This window comes from Neoarius graeffei, chromosome 16 (assembly GCF_027579695.1).
Source record: "Neoarius graeffei isolate fNeoGra1 chromosome 16, fNeoGra1.pri, whole genome shotgun sequence".
In the NCBI taxonomy this organism is placed as follows: Eukaryota; Metazoa; Chordata; class Actinopteri; order Siluriformes; family Ariidae; genus Neoarius; species Neoarius graeffei.
In genome coordinates, this window is record NC_083584.1 from 32,537,245 (window position 1) to 32,554,707 (window position 17,463).

The 17,463-nt window shown below is 40.3% G+C and overlaps 1 protein-coding gene across 1 annotated transcript in view; it reads right to left on the reverse strand.

Annotated features, from left to right (window-relative positions):
* rnf19b (ring finger protein 19B) overlaps nt 1-4,627 on the reverse strand; it is a 34,406-nt gene extending 29,779 nt beyond the window's left edge. The window contains exon 1 of the mRNA XM_060942803.1: nt 4,417-4,627. The gene's annotated coding sequence lies outside the window, so the exon portion shown is untranslated. The remainder of the gene's footprint in view (nt 1-4,416) is intronic.
* Nucleotides 4,628-17,463: the final 12,836 nt, after the last annotated feature.

Sequence of the window (17,463 nt, forward strand, 5' to 3'; positions counted from 1 at the left end):
CTGAGGCAGTATGAGTAGTTCCATCATAATATTTCTACATCATTTACATCACCACCAACAATGTCATGACCGGTCACAACACAAACCTGATGGGTCTGGTTCTCACTGGAGCCATGACAAAAGATTTCCATCAATGTTACTTGGTCAACAAGGGATAGGGTTAACGTTTCAACTTGGTTTTGCTCCAGTTCCCACAGGACACCATTCCTATACAATAATGGAAAATATACAGTTTTCAGTGCGCGTATGAATGTGATATTAGTCTGTCTGGAAAGGAAAATATGGTAGAATCAGGTAACAGAACAGCCAGATACGTTAACTTACTTTAAGCAAAAAAAAAAAGTCTGTACTTGAAAATAAATGATAATTGTCCAACTGAAATAAACAATGAGTAATTTTCCAAGATGGAGAAATTTAACTTGTATAAATCTGTAGAAAGCGATGAACTGTTTGCACAAACAGCAAAATGTTAGGTACTTTTATCACCGATATCTCAACACCAACGTAAAAGCAATGCTCTTAATAAACAGCCTACCTCACCACTTGAAAGTGATGCCATAATCAAAAACACTAACGGAACTCTGCTGTAGATTCTGGGGCCTTGGCTTTATAGACATGGGTGGAACGGGCAATGGGTTCAAGGAGTAAGAAAGAGGAAAAAAATAAAATAAAATCAATAATTCCAACATTGTTGTACTTCATCTGCTTAACCCCCCCAGAGTTCCAATCTTGGCTAATCTTGACTAATGCACCTTTATGATGCAACATGACTAAAGCTGCTACATTCTTAATCCTCCGATTCAATCTGCTGAAAGGAAAGAACACCGATTATCTCCATCTGAAAGAAATTATCAGCACCCAAGAGGTCCTTCCTGCTTTATTTAAAGCACAACACGCTATTGTAAACTTAATCAATTTCAAAGGCAACACTAAACTTTAATAAAACTTTCATAAAACATTTAATAATAAACAAACTGCAGACTTGTACCCAAGAACTGCTGCTGTAATCATAAAGCCTGTCCTGTGTCCATCCCAGGACTCCAATTAACAATATACTCATACTGAACATCCTTTTAGCACATCTACGACTGTTCAAGTTTAAAGTATACAGATGTAGAAAACTAATGGTTAATAACGATTTATAATCCCACGATCCAGCAAATTTCCTTTTCAGTCTGCTTCCTCTCAACATTTCTGGCTCATGTTGTCTCAGGGAGTTCTTCCTTGCCATTGGCACCTCTGGCGTGCTCATTCAGGATCGAAATCTCCATCCGGATTTCTATAAAGCTGCTTTGAATTGCGAAAACACACTATAAAACTGAATTTGAATGAATGGACGATATGAAATATTTTGGGATACAAAGAATTTTTTTTTAAATGCACAGAAGGATCAAATCTACACTTACAGTATGCTGTTAAGTATTAAATAAAATTACAAGACCAACAAGCAAAATATCAAGTATTATAACATTAGTAATACAAGTATTTTAGGAGTAAAATTTAATAACAAAAAAACCCGTCACTTTATTACGTTTTCCATTTTTGTCGTTGAGTCTAACCCTTTTTTTTTTAAAATGCTTTCAAGTTTTGCTTCCAAACACACACCTAAATATCTAACAGTCAACCGGTATTCTGATGATCCGCCACGCCCATTCAGTGCCCCACAGCAGTTGCAGTTAAACAAACCATATCTGAACCAAGCGCTCAGCAATATATATTTAGTTTCGCTACATTATATACGCACTACTAACAGCAATACGATTCACGTTTAATTTAAATTGAGCTACTGCTTTACCTCCAGCTATGTAACAGTTCAAATAGGCTAACAAGTATTCGGCTAACTGCCAAGTTACAGAAATACATCAAAAATAATATACTTCAGGAAATATTTTACTGAGCATTCTGGGATGACTAAATGGGTCAAAGAGCATTTTAACAGTCAGTCAGAGACGTTACAATAACAATCTCCACTAGATACGCTTTAATCCAGGAAATGACCATGACATAAAAGCTGCATTTTAGCCAAAGCCTGCTAGCCCCAGTTACCCGTATTCCTCCATCGTCGCCTAATCCACTTCACTTGCTCTCAAATATAAACAAACATGAAAGAGGACAAGGCGTAAATGTTTCTATATCGCACAAAGTAAATCCACGTTTATTGAGCCCATGTTTGCCAATAAAAATCAGGTGCCGATGAATTGCGAATGTTCAAGATAAGATAAAAGTAATTGCTCCCTGTGTTGGAGTCACCAGAGAGGTGTAGCTGTGGAAAGAGTCAAGCAACGCCTCTGAATATTGAATGTATTTGTTGCCATGAATGGAACGTTATTCTGCTGCTTCCTGAAAGGTTGACAACAGACTAAAAGTAGCTGTGTGCCATTGTGCAGTACTGATCACAAGGACTTTTGTGGCCTTATCAACTATGGCTGCTGACAACAGCCCCCCAGCCCAACCCCACCACCCATTTTCCATTTAAATAAAATACATCTTGGAAAAAAAACAAAAACGAACTATGGCTTTTAACCAATAAAAGGCCCCTGCAGCAAAATGGTCACTGGAACCAAGCCATATATAACGCAGACAGTGGTAGGGGAACGTCTCCCTGTGCACAAAAACAGTATGTCTGGATCGTTGTTTTGGAGTCAAGGAAAATCTTGCTTTATCATTCTTGCACAGCACAAAACCTTTTATCATTCAGACTTCTCTGCTCCATTTCGTGTGTTCAGCTGGAGGTGAAAGTGAAGAGCTGCAAATACCCATCACTAATCGCAACATTCTTCAACGGAGCAGCAAGCAGAAAAATAACGCCAAATACGATTTAAAGTGTCCTTTATCTTACAAGTGCTCTTTAGCAGGACACAAATATTGGCTAAATTCAGAATGACTTCAGTCACATTATCAATCCGAATATTACTCAAACCTAAAGAAGAAACAAACAAACATTCTCTTCCCCCCCATACACACTTTTCTATTCTCTTTCACTTCATGTCATGTCTGCATGGGTTTCCTCAGGGTTCTCTGGTTTCCTCCCACCTTCCAAAACATGCCAGTAGGTGGACTGGCTTTACTAAACTGACACGAGTAGCTCTTTTCCACCAATGCTGGTGTCAGTTCTGCTTTGGTGCCTTTTGAAAACTGACCAGCATTTCGACAGGTTTGAGAACTGAACGTTATGTATCAGATGTTGGGGTTCTTTCTGTTGAAATATTACCAGGGTAACTTTTTGCAGGGAAAAAAAAAAAAGATTATGGTGCCCAAAACGCTCTACTTTGCTTGCTTTTTTATAAATTTACTTTTCAAGTCATTACATCTTGCATTTGAAGGTTGCCTGCATGTAGTGATTTCCGATTTCGCTCATGTTTCATCAAAATGGTGACGAATTTCTTGTGGTAGCCCTTCCCATAACCACAAACATCACTGGTTCCAACAATTTTGTGGTGCCATGCCAGTCTTTTTTCGGTTGAAATGCGTGGAAGCACAGCACGAGCACTGTGAATGAGTGTGTTAATATGAATGGCCTGACATCCTGTCCTGGATGTGTTTACGCCTTGAACCCGGTGCTCCTGGGATAATCTCTGGATCCACTCAGACCGGGATAAGGCGTTATTGAAGGTGAATTAACGAACAAACACTAAGGACATTACAAGGTCTCGAATATGTATTGGTCATGGAATTAGAAAGCTGGTAAAGATGGTCTACCAGTTTGCTGAGAGTTTGCATAGCTGCTCAGACTCAGATGGCTTTTTCAGGAGGGAGTTAAGTAACAAAAACTCCATGTAGATGGAACAAAAGAATTTCAAGTGTACAGAAACAGGATTTTCCGCCACTGCTCAGTAGCTATGCAAGTCAGTCATTACACAGTGGAACAACTGACTTTCCAATGAATTTCGCCAGAAATGGGACAAGAGCCAAGTCTTGAGTTACATTTCCACTGAAAGGAAGGCGCTGGAACAAGAACACAAGCGGGGAAAAAAAAACCAAACACACAAACAGCACAGGCCGAAGATTAGATTAGGAATAAAACTGGAATGGTAGGTAAAGAAACATGAAGACAGAGGAAGGTTTCAGAAAACACCCAGTCTGTGTGTGAGTGAGAGCTGAAGCAAAGCCAACAGATACATCATGACTCCAAAATATAACCATGAGTAACATCAGGCCTTGGTCTTTGAGATGAGATAAGATCAAAAGAAGGTAATAAACCTGTTGTGGGAAATGATGTGAGAATAAGGCCAGGATGGTGGACTTGGAGATATAATAATAATAATAATAATAATAATAATAATAATAAAAAATTTGGTCGTCAGACATGGGTTCACATGATCATTTGTGATTATAAATATCTATGCACCATCATTAATGATCAATCATAACCATGACTCTGTATTAATTAATGGAGCAATCACAAAGGCACCATACCTTCAGCAGGAGAACAGGGCGTTCCACTGGGACTGGTTATGAACAAACTGCCCCCGGAACCCTTTCCTTCCTACACAGTCCCTCAGTCGGCTGAAGGAGCTGAGCTCTTATCCGGCCCTGATGGTCGTCTGTATCTCCGATAATCACCACGACGCCGATTAAAACCCGCAGCTCGCTTCTCTTTTCCATTTACGTCATCGAGGAAAGCCCCTGCTCGCGAGCAGCGAGATTCTGGAAATCACGCCCCCGTTACGTCACAAGGCTCGCTTACGATTGGTCAGCGCGCGAATACCGGAAGCACTTTGAACACTCAAGCTGAAACAGAAATCTAACGGGCATTTCTTTCCTTAGGAAACCTGCATGATTTCTCGGTGAAATCCGAGACGCGTGATAATGAAAGCACAGGAAGAATGAAAGGAAAAGAAGCAGAGACCCTGCTAAAAATCTTCTCCAGGAACCCTCTAGAAAACTTAATGGAACTCCTGTAGATACATACAGTGGTGCTTGAAAGTTTGTGAACCCTTTAGAATTTTTTCTGCCTAAATATGACCTAAAACATCATCACACAAGTCCTAAAAGTAGATAAAGAGAACCCAGTTAAACAAATGAGACAAAAATATTATACTTGATCCAATATTACATATCTGTGAGCGGCAAAAGTATGTGAACCTCTAGGATTAGCAGGTGAAATTAGAATCAGGTGTTTTCGATCAATGGGATGACGATCAGGTGTGACTGGGCACCCTGTTTTATTTAAAGATCAGGGATCTATCAAAGTCTGATCTTCACAACGCATGTTTGTGGAAGTGTATCATGGCACGAACAAAGGACCTCAGAAAAAGCGTTGTTGATGCTCATCAGGCTGGAAAAGGTTACAAAACCATCTCGAAAGAGTTTGGACTCCACCAATCCACAGTCAGACAGATTGTATACAAATGGAGGAAATTCGAGACCATTGTTACCCTCCTCAGGAGTGGTCGACCAACAAAGATCACTCCAAGAGCAAGGTGTGTAATAGTCGGCGAGGTCACAAAGGACCCCAGGGTAACTTCTAAGCAACTGAAGGCCTCTCTCGCATTGGCTAATGTTCATGAGTCCACCATCAGGAGAACACTAAACAACAATGGTGTGCATGGCAGGGTTGCAAGGAGAAGGCCACTGCTCTCCAAAAAGAACATTGCTGCTCATCTGCAGTTTGCTAAATATCACGTGGACAAGCCAGAAGGCTATTGGAAAAATGTTTTGTGGACGGAGGAGACCAAAATAGAACTTTTTGGTTTAAATGAGAAGTGTTACAGTATGTTTGGAGAAAGGAAAGCACTGCATTCCAGCATAAGAACCTTATCCCATCTGTGAAACATGTTGGCGGTAGTATCATGGTTTGGGCCCATTTTACTGTATTTGGGCCACTCACAGATATGTAATATTGGATCATTTTCCTCAATAAATAAATGACCAAGTATAATATTTTGTCTCATTTGTCTAACTGGGTTCTCTTTATCTACTTTTAGGACTTGTGTGAAAATCTGATGATGTTTTAGGTCATATTTAGGCAGAAATATAGAAAATTCTAAAGGGTTCACAAACTTTCAAGCACCATTGTTGGTAGATAGATTATTAATCCCAGAGGGAAATTCAAGGTATCCAGTAACATTTCCGCATTGCACAAGATCAGTACAAATAGCATTATACAAGGTCGTCATATAAAAAAACTAAAATACAAACTACCACTGCGGCCCCACCAACTGGAGGGTGTTGTGGTTGGGGGTCGAAACACCCAGTGAAGGTTGGACACCACCTGATGACATCTGCCCCTGGCCTAAGGCTACAGCTACCTGCTAAGGTAGCTGAGGAAGGCACCCTTAAGTGTATTCAACAAGACAAACATTACCAATAAGAGCAAGCAATAGAATATACAGCTCTCAGTGTGGGAGGTAGTGCAGTTGGCAGTAACCAGTCACAGTGCAAATAAGAGTGCAATGAGCAGTGCAAATACTTTGTGGACAGTTACATACATGTGCAGTGTGTTTAGTGGTATATGGTAGATAAAAAGCATAGTATATTACATGATAGGCATAGTTAAAGTATATATCAGTAAATATAGTATATGTAATAGTGTGATAGTATATGATATATAATTTCGTATATAAATATTTAGTGTGTATATATCAGTATGTATAATATATAAGTAGATACATTATAACAGTACATAAAGTAAAATACAACATACCAGCTTATCTACAAATATCTGTATATATATATATATATATATATATATATATATATATATATACACACACATACACACAGTGGGGCAAAAAAGTATTTAGTCAGCCACCAATTGTGCAAGTTCTCCCACTTAAAAAGATGAGAGAGGCCTGTAATTTTCATCATAGGTATACCTCAACTATGAGAGACAGAATGGGGGGAAAGAATCCAGGAAATCACATTCTAGGATTTTTAATGAATTAATTGGTAAATTCCTCGGTAAAATAAGTATTTGGTCACCTTCAAACAAGCAAGATTTCTGGCTCTCACAGACCTGTAACAACTTCTTTAAGAGGCTCCTCTGTCCTCCACTCGTTACCTGTATTAATGGCACCTGTTTGAACTCGTTATCAGTATAAAAGACACCTGTCCACAACCTCAAACAGTCACACTCCAAACTCCACTATGGCCAAGACCAAAGAGCTGTCAAAGGACACCAGAAACACAATTGTAGACCTGCACCAGGCTGGGAAGACTGAATCTGCAATAGGTAAGCAGCTTGGTGTGAAGAAATCAACTGTGGGAGCAATTATTAGAAAATGGAAGACATACAAGACCACTGATAATCTCCCTCGATCTGGGCCTCCACGCAAGATCTCACCCCGTGGGGTCAAAATGATCACAAGAACGGTGAGCAAAAATCCCAGAACCACACTGGGGGACCTAGTGAATGACCTGCAGAGAGCTGGGACCAAAGTAACAAAGGCTACCGTCAGTAACACACTACGCCGCCAGGGACTAAAATCCTGCAGTGCCAGACGTGTCCCCCTGCTTAAGCCAGTACATGTCCAGACCCATCTGAAGTTTGCTAGAGAGCATTTGGATGATCCAGAAGAGGATTGGGAGAATGTCATATGGTCAGATGAAACCAAAATAGAACTTTTTGGTAAAAACTCAACTTGTCATGTTTGGAGGAGAAAGAATGCTGAGTTGCATCCAAAGAACACCATACCTACTGTGAAGCATGGGGGTGGAAACATCATGCTTTGGGGCTGTTTTTCTGCAAAGGGACCAGGACGACTGATCCGTGTAAAGGAAAGAATGAATGGGGCCATGTATCGTGAGATTTTGAGTGAAAACCTCCTTCCATCAGCAAGGGCACTGAAGATGAAATGTGGCTGGGTCTTTCAGCATGACAATGATCCCAAACACACCGCCTGGGCAACAAAGGAGTGGCTTCGTAAGAAGCATTTCAAGGTCCTGGAGTGGCCTAGCCAGTCTCCAGATCTCAACCCCATAGAAAATCTTTGGAGGGAGTTGAAAGTCCGTGTTGCCCAGCGACAGCCCCAAAACATCACTGCTCTAGAGGAGATCTGCATGGAGGAATGGGCCAAAATACCAGCAACAGTGTGTGAAAACCTTGTGAAGACTTACAGAAAACGTTTGACCTCTGTCATTGCCAACAAAGGGTATATAACAAAGTATTGAGATGGACTTTTGTTATTGACCAAATGCTTATTTTCCACCATAATTTGCAAATAAATTCTTTAAAAATCAGACAGTGTGATTTTCTGGATTTTTTTTTCTCATTCTGTCTCTCATAGTTGAGGTATACCTATGATGAAAATTACAGGCCTCTCTCATCTTTTTAAGTGGGAGAACTTGCACAATTGGTGACTGACTAAATACTTTTTTTGCCCCACTGTATAATTTTCACTCCAAAATATACTGCAATATTTGCACTGTGACTGGTTACTGCCAACTGTACTACCTCCCACACTGAGAGCTGTATATTCTATTACTTGCTCTTATTGGTAATGTTTTTTATTTCTTCGGTATTTTGTATTTTAGTTTTTTATATGACCTCTAGTAGAACTCTCGTACTTAAGTTCAAGAGGAAAAAAGTTCCTAGACCAGTTCCATATACCCAGCAATTCCACACCTACTATTGCCACAGGTTCTTTTGGCATTCTTCCATGCAAGCTGCACTGTTGATCAGTCCCTAAAATGTGTCACCTCAGTATACAGTGGCATGCAAAAGTTTGGGCACCCTTGCTGAAAATGTCTGTTACTATGAATAGTTAAGTGAGCAGAAGATGAACTGATCACCAAAAGGCATAAAGGTAAAGACGACACATTTTCTTTTCAGCATTTTATGCAAGATTTGTGTATTATTTTTGTTTTGTACAATTGGAGAGTGAAAAAGGAAAAGGAACACCATGTGAAAGTTTGGGCACCCCAATACATTTGAGTTCTCAGGTAACTTTTACCAAGGTTCCAGACCTTAATTAGCTTATTGAGCTGTGGTTTGTTCAAATTCTTTTTTAGGAAAGGTCAGATGATGCAGATTTCAAAGCTGTATAAATTCTCTGACTCCTCAAACTTGTCCCTAAAATCAACAGCCATGGGCTCTTCTAAGCAACTCCCTCACATTCTGAATAATAAAATAATTGATGCTCACAAAGCAGGAGAAAGCTACAAGAATGTAGCAAAATGTTTTCAGGCAGCCGTTTCCTCAGATCGTAATGTTATTACGAAATGGCAGTTAACAGAAACAGTGGAGATCAAGGTGAGGTCTGAAAGATGAAGAAAACTTTCTGAAAGAACTGCTCGTTGGATTGCTAGAAAGGCAAATAAAAACCCCTGTTTGACTGCAAAAGACCTTCAGAAAGATTTAGCAGACCCTGGAGTGGTGGTGCACTGTTCTACTATGCAGCGACACCTGAACAAATACAGTTCAGTCCATAAATATTTGGACAGAGACATTTTTCTAATTTTGGTTCTGTACATTACCACAATGAATTTTGAACAAAACAATTCAGATGCAGTTGAAGTTCAGACTTTCAGCTTTAATTCAGTGGGTTGAACAAAATGATTGCATAAAAATGTGAGGAACTAAAGCATTTTTTAAACACAATCCCTTCATTTCAGGGGCTCAAAAGTAATTGGACAAATTAAATAATTGTAAATAAAATGTTCATTTCTAATACTTGGTTGAAAACCCTTTGTTGGCAATGACTGCCTGAAGTCTTGAACTTATGGACATCACCAGACGCTGTGTTTCCTCCTTTTTAATGCTCTGCCAGGCCTTTACTGCAGCGGTTTTCAGTTGCTGTCTGTTTGTGGGCCTTTCTGTCTGAAGTTTAGTCTTTAACAAGTGAAATGCATGCTCAATTGGGTTGAGATCAGGTGACTGACTTGGCCATTCAAGAATATTCCACTTCTTTGCTTTAATAAACTCCTGGGTTGCTTTGGCTTTATGTTCTGGGTCATTGTCCATCTGTATTATGAAACGCCGACCAATCAGTTTGGCTGCATTTGGCTGGATTTGAGCACACAGTATGTCTCTGAATACCTCAAAATTCATCTGGCTGCTTCTGTCCTGTGTCACATCATCAATAAACACTAGTGACCCAGTGCCACTGGCAGCCATGCATGCCCAAGCCATCACACTGCCTCCGCCGTGTTTTACAGATGATGTGGTATGCTTTGGATCATGAGCTGTACCACGCCTTCGCCATACTTTTTTCTTTCCATCATTCTAGTAGAGGTTGATCTTGGTTTCATCTGTCCAAAGAATGTGCTTCCAGAACTGTGTGGGCTTGTTTAGATGTTTTTTAGCAAAGTCCAATCTAGCCTTTTTATTCTTGAGGCTTATGAGTGGCTTGCACTGTGCAGTGAACCCTCTGTATTTACTTTCATGCAGTCTTCTCTTTATGGTAGATTTGGATATTGATACACCTACCTCCTGGAGAGTGTTGCTCACTTGGTTGGCTGTTGTGAAGGGGTTTCTCTTCACCATGGAAATTATTCTGCGATCATCCACCACTGTTGACTTCTGTTGGTGTCCAGGTCTTTTTGCACTGATGAGTTCACCAGTGCTTTCTTTCTTTCTCAGGATGTACCAAACTGTAGATTTTGCCACTCCTAATATAGTAGCAATTTCTCGGATGGGTTTTTTTCTGTTTTCGCAGCTTAAGGATGGCTTGTTTCACCTGCATGGAGAGCTCCTTTGACCGCATGTTTTCCTCACAGCAAAATCTTCCAAATGCAAGCACCACACCTCAGCTCAACTCCAGGCCTTTTATCTGCTTAATTGAGAATGACATAACGAAGGAATTTCCCACACCTGCCCATGAAATAGCCTTTGAGTCAATTGTCCAATTACTTTTGGTCCCTTTAAAAACAGGGTGGCACATGTTGAGGAGCTGAAACTCCTAAACCCTTCATCCAATTTTAATGTGGATACCCTCAAATGAAAGCTGAAAGTCTGGACTTTATGTCAATGCCCATTATATAACTAAGTTGAATATGTTTCAGTAAACAGGTAAACAAAAAAAAAAATTGTGTCAGTGTCCAAATGTATATGGACCTAAGTGTATGACCTTCATGAGAGAGTCATCAGAAGAAAACCTTTCCTGCATCCTAGCCACAAAATTCAGTGGTTGAAGTTTGCAAATGAACATCTAAGCAAGCCTGATGCATTTTGGAAACAAGTCCTGTGGACTGATGAAATCAAAATAGAACTTTTTGGCCACAATGTGCAAAGGTATGTTTGGAGAAAAAAGGGTGCCAAATTCCAGGAAAGAACACCTCTCCAACTCTGAAGCATGGATCGATCATGCTTTGGGGTTGTGTTGCAGCCAGTGGCACAGGGCACGTTTCACTGGTTGAGGGAAGCATGGATTCGAATAAGTACCAGCAAACTCTGGAAGCAAACATCACACCATCTGTAAAAAAAAAAAAAGTTGAAGTTAAAAAGAGGATGGGTCCTACAATAAGACGATGATCCAAAACACACCTCAAAATCTACAATGGAATACCTCAAGAGGCACAAGCTGAAGGTTTTGCTCTGGCCCTCACAGTCCCCTGACCTAAACATCATTTGAAAATCTGTGGATAGATCTCAAAAGAGCAGCGCATGCAAGACAGCCCAGGAAACTTGTAGAACTGGAAGCCTTTTGCAAGGACGAAAATCCCCCAAGTAAGAACTGAAGGATTATTAGCTGGCTACAAAAAGTGTTTACAAGCTGTGATACTTGCCAAAAGGGGTGTTACTGACCATGTCAGGTGCCCAAACTTTTGCTTCAGGCCCTTTTCATTTTTTGCTATTTTATGCCTGTAAATGATGGAAATAAAAATGTAATCTTGTGGAAAATATTAAAGAAATGTGTCATCTTTACCTTTATGCCTTTTGGTGATCAGTTCATCTTCTGCTCACTTAACTATTCACAGTAACAGACATTTTCAGCAAGGGTGCCCAAACTTTTGCATGCCACTGTATGCATACTAGTAAATACTTGCAGGTAGATTATTAACCCCAGAGGGAAATTCAAGGTATCCAGTAACATTTCCGCATTGCACAAGATCAGTACAAAACTAAACAGCATTATACAAGGAGGTCGGATAAAAAACTAAAATACAAAATACCAAAGAAATAAAACATTACCAATAAGAGCAAGTACAGTGGTGCTTGAAAGTTTGTGAACCCCTTAGAATTTTCTATATTTCTGCAGAAATATGACCTAAAACATAATCAGATTTTCACACAAGTCCTAAAAGTAGATAAAGAGAACCCAGTTAAACAAATGAGACAAAAATATTATACTTGGTCATTTATTTATTGAGGAAAATGATCCAATATTACATATCTGTGAGTGGCAAAAGTATGTGAACCTTTGCTTTCAGTATCTGGTGTGACCCCCTTGTGCAGCAATAACTGCAACTAAACATTTCTGGTAACTGTTGATCAGTCCTGCACACCGGCTTGGAGGAATTTTAGCCCATTCCTCCATACAGAACAGCTTCAACTCTGGGATGTTGCTGGGTTTCCTGACATGAACTGCTCGCTTCAGGTCCTTCCACAACATTTCAATTGGATTAAGGTCAGGACTTTGACTTGGCCATTCCAAAACATTAAATTTATTCTTCTTTAACCATTCTTTGGTAGAATGACTTGTGTGCTTAGGGTCGTTGTCTTGCTGCATGACCCACCTTCTCTTGAGATTCAGTTCATGGACAGATGTCCTGACATTTTCCTTTAGAATTCACTGGTATAATTCAGAATTCATTGTTCCATCAATGAGGGCAAGCCGTCCTGGCCCAGATGCAGCAAAACAGGCCCAAACCATGATACTACCACCACCATGTTTCACAGATGGGATAAGGTTCTTATGCTGGAATGCAGTGTTTTCCTTTCTCCAAACATAACGCTTCTCATTTAAACCAAAGAGTTCTATTTTGGTCTCATCCATCCACAAAACATTTTCCAATAGCCTTCTGGCTTGTCCATGTGATCTTTAGCAAACTGCAGACGAGCAGCAATCTTGTTTTGGAGAGCAGTGGCTTTCTCCTTGCAACCCTGCCATGCACAACATTGTTGTTCAGTGTTATCCTGATGGTGGATTCATGAACATTAACATTAGCCAATGTGAGAGAGACCTTCAGTTGCTTAGAAGTTACCCTGGGGTCCTTTGTGACCTTGGTGACTATTACACGCCTTGCTCTTGGAGTGATCTTTGTTGGTCGGCCACTCCTGGGGAGGGTAACAATGGTCTTGAATTTCCTCCATTTGTACACAATCTGTCTGACTGTGGATTGGTGGAGTCCAAACTCTTTAGAGATGGTTTTGTAGCCTTTTCCTGCCTGATGAGCATCAACAACACTTTTTCTGAGTTCCTCAGAAATCTCCTTTGTTCGTGCCATGATACACTTCCACAAACGTGTTGTGAAGATCAGACTTTGATAGACCCCTGTTCTTTAAATAAAACAGGGTGCCCACTCACACCTGATTGTCATCCCATTGATTGAAAACACCTGACTCTAATTTCACCTTCAAATTAACTGCTAATCCTTGAGGTTCACATACTTTTGCCACTCACAGATATGTAATATTGGATCATTTTCCTCAATAAATAAATGACCAAGTATAATATTTTTTGTCTCATTTGTTTAACTGGGTTCTCTTTATCTACTTTTAGGACTTGTGTGAAAATCTGATGATGCTTTAGGTCATATTTATGCAGAAATATAGAAAATTCTAAAGGGTTCACAAACTTTCAAGCATCACTGTAATAGAATATACAGCTCTCAGTGTGGGAGGTAGTGCAGTTGGCAGTAACCAGTCACAGTGCAAATATTGCAGTATATTTTGGAGTGAAAATTATGAAACATTTTAAGCTCAGTCATTGTGCATCCTGTTAATGGATTTATATTCATCAAGATAGATGCAGTGATTTATTTCCACTAAAATTAAAAAAAAAAAAAAAAAGGTGGTGCGCGTCAGACAGAACACCTCCAGTATCATCACCCTCAGCACAGGCTCCCCTCAGGGCTGTGTCCTGAGCCCTCTGCTGTTCACTCTGATGACACACAACTGTGTCCCCAGAGCTACCAGCAACCACATTGTGAAGTTTGCGGACGACACAACAGTGGTGGGCCCCATCAGGGACGATAACGACCTGGCCTCTAGAGAGGAGGTGGAGCAGCTGGTGGGCCGGTGCAGGGAAAACAACCTGATCCTGAATGTAGACAAAACTAAAGAGATCATTATTGACTTCAGGAAAAACCAACCCAGCCACGCTCCACTTCTCAACAACACGGCCGTGGAGGTGGTCAATAGTACCAAGTTCCTGGGGGTGCACATCACAGACAACTTCACCTGGTCTGTGAACACTGCGTCACTGGTCAAGAAGGCACAGCAGCGTCTGCACTTCCTGCATAGGATGATAGCCCACCTGCCCCCGCCCATCCTCACTACATTCTACAGAAGCACCATAGAGAGCGTTCTAACCAGCTGCATCTCTGTGTGGTGTGGAGGCTGCAGTGCCTCTGACTGGAAGAATGTGAGGAGAGTGGTGAGGACAGCAGAGAAAATCATTGGGACTTCTCTTCCTTCCATTCAGGACATTGCACCAAGGTGCTGCATGTCTCGAGCCAGAAACATCATCAGTGACCCCTCACACCCTCATTCTCTGGACTCTGGAAAGAGGTTCCGCAGCATTCGGTGCAGGACCACCAGGTTCTGTAACAGCTTTTTCCCCCAGGTCACCAGACTGCTGAACTCCAAACCCAAACTCTAAACTTCTATTTAGAACTTGAACATTCCAAATTCCACAGGTCACTTTATACTATTGCACTTTATAATATTTTTGCTGCATAATTTAATTTAATACACTTCATATTTATTTCTGTGCTGACCCAAATTGCAACGAAATTTCATTCAGTGTACACTTGTTACATACTGAATGACAATAAAGGTCGTCCAAGTCTAAATGCACTTCCTGTAGGTGATGTGAAGTTTCAAGTAGTACGAAATGTATAAATTTAATAAACGGCCATATTTTCCCAACGAAAAATAAACCTACAACTGGAACTCATTTTAGTTGTGTTTATTTTAACAACATAATATAATTTAATGATTTCTGCATCTCTTACACGTAAGCTCCTGTTTGCTAATAAATCCATATTGTATTTAAAAATAATTCCTGCTTCCTCCTCCTAATAATTCTGTTAATCAGGTGAGTTAAGTTAAAACCAGTTGGCTGAGGCACTGAAATTTCATGACATTTTAGCCATACTTACAACCTAAAGTTCAAAAAGACAAATCATATTGCGTGCCAGTAAGTTATATATGGTCTGGAGTCCTCTGGGCTCTCTCCAGTTCCTTTAGTATGGTTTACCCAACAGTGGTGCCACCACAAATATCCTTGAGTAGACACAAAAACACCAAGCCAATAAATAATGTTCGAATATAGATTTCCTATAGAACTTGAGTTTTTTAATAGAAATTTTCTGTCCTAAAGAAAACACTTGGCAAGGTCTATAGAATGCTGAGAAAAGCAGATAGAAACTTCTCGTTCTATAGGACATGATTCACAGTCTCCGATAGGACCATGCTAACATCCTATAGAACACCGGAGCTCTATAGAAAGTCCTATGTGCGAGCAGCCTTTCTCAACCGAGGTGCCGTCTGGCTTCGTTAGGGGTGCCGTCAAAAAATTATATATTCTAACATTGAAATAAATAAAATGAATTAAAATTCAAGAAAACGATAGTTACACTAATGCAGATCGCCGCCTCATGCATCATCAAAATTTGTCTCACGGCCCCCTTTCCCATGTCACAACATCACTGCCGGAGTCAGCGTATGGTCAGCGTGACTGCGTATATTTTATATGGGGGTGCCTTGAGAATTTGCATACTTCTGAAGGGTGCCGTGACTGAAAAAAGGTTGAGAAACACTGCTATAGAGTTCCACTGAGCAGTGTTGCCAGATATTGTTAACGTTTTCCATCCCAAAATATGTTCAAAACCAGCCAAAAAGCACCTAAACCCGCCCAATCTGGCAACACTGCCACTGAGTCCTATAGAACTATAGAACTTAAAAAGGACTTTTTTTTTTTTTTTGCAGGGATGAGAAACATATTTTAATAACAAGTCCCTTAAGTAAGGGATAACACACTGGGGGCGTGCAGTTAGAGAAAAACAAACTATGGATCATTGTGACCTCCACACGTCCTGAGTGTTTTATTCCTCTCATACCGCAGCAGTTTGCCTTCGGCTAGGAATTTTTTTTTTTAATTTATTAAAATATTTTTAAAAAGAAGGAATCCAAGGCACTCTTTGTATCCAACTATATAAAAAGCCTTTATTTTACATGGCTATTTCATCCAGAAAACATGAGCTGAGCAGCAACCCACGCGTAGCAGCACAGACAGCCTTCTTCAGGGCATGCTGCTCCAACAAACAATTTCCTCTTAAGAGGTAAACTAAATTTTAAACACCTGAATGCAAACTGGTAATGAATTCACAGGTATGCAGTTCAAGAAACACTAGATTAAAAGATTGACATGCCCTACCTTTAAATGTTTAATTTAGAAACATTTATAATATTGATTTAAATTAAAAAAAAAAAAATCCTCACACAATGAAAAAACCTACATAATTGAACTTATTTGAGAATACGCTATTATAAATATTGGATAAGTTATAATATAAAGGAATACAACCCGACAACGTGTGCGGTTATAGGCGGAAAATAATGTGCCAAAAATGTTTAAATTTCTACCACACCACAGTAATTATTTTTAACAATTAGGATTAAAAAAAATGCTATACGTTTTATTCGTTTGTAATTAAGGATCATGTTGAACCTGTAATTTAGTACCTGTAATTTTAGGTGAATTCAAGTACCTGGGGTCAACTGTGCAGGAAAATGGGGGCTGTGATAGTGAGGTGAGAAAGCGAGTGCAGGCAGGGTGGAGCAGTTGGAGAAGGATTTCAGGAGTCATTTGTGATCGGAAAGTCCCAGCAAAAGTGAAAGGTAAGATGTATAAGAGAGTAGCGAGACCAGCTGTGATGTATGGATTGGAGACCGTACCCTTAACGAAGAGACAGGAGGCAAAGTTGGAGGTGGCGGAGTTGAGGATGTTAAGGTTTGCGATGGGAGCGACGAGGTTGGACAGGATAAGGAACGAGCACATCAGAGGGACAGCACATGTGGAGAGCTTGGGAATGAAGCTAAGAGAGATGAGACTGAGATGGTATGGGCACATCCTGAGAAGAGACGCAGAGCATGTGGGAAGGACAGAGCTGCCAGGCACACGAAAACGAGGAAGGCCAAAGAGGAGATACATGGATGTGGTGAGAGAGGACATGAAAGTGGCAGGTGTGGTAGGGAAGGATGCGGAAGACAGGGAGCAATGGAGACGAAAGATCCGCTGTGGCGACCCCTAATCAGGAGCAGCCAAAAGAAGTTGTTGAACCTGTAATTTAACAAAAAATTCTCCTCCCAAGAGAAAACAAAAAGACAAAGAAACTGCAACATGACTGAATAAG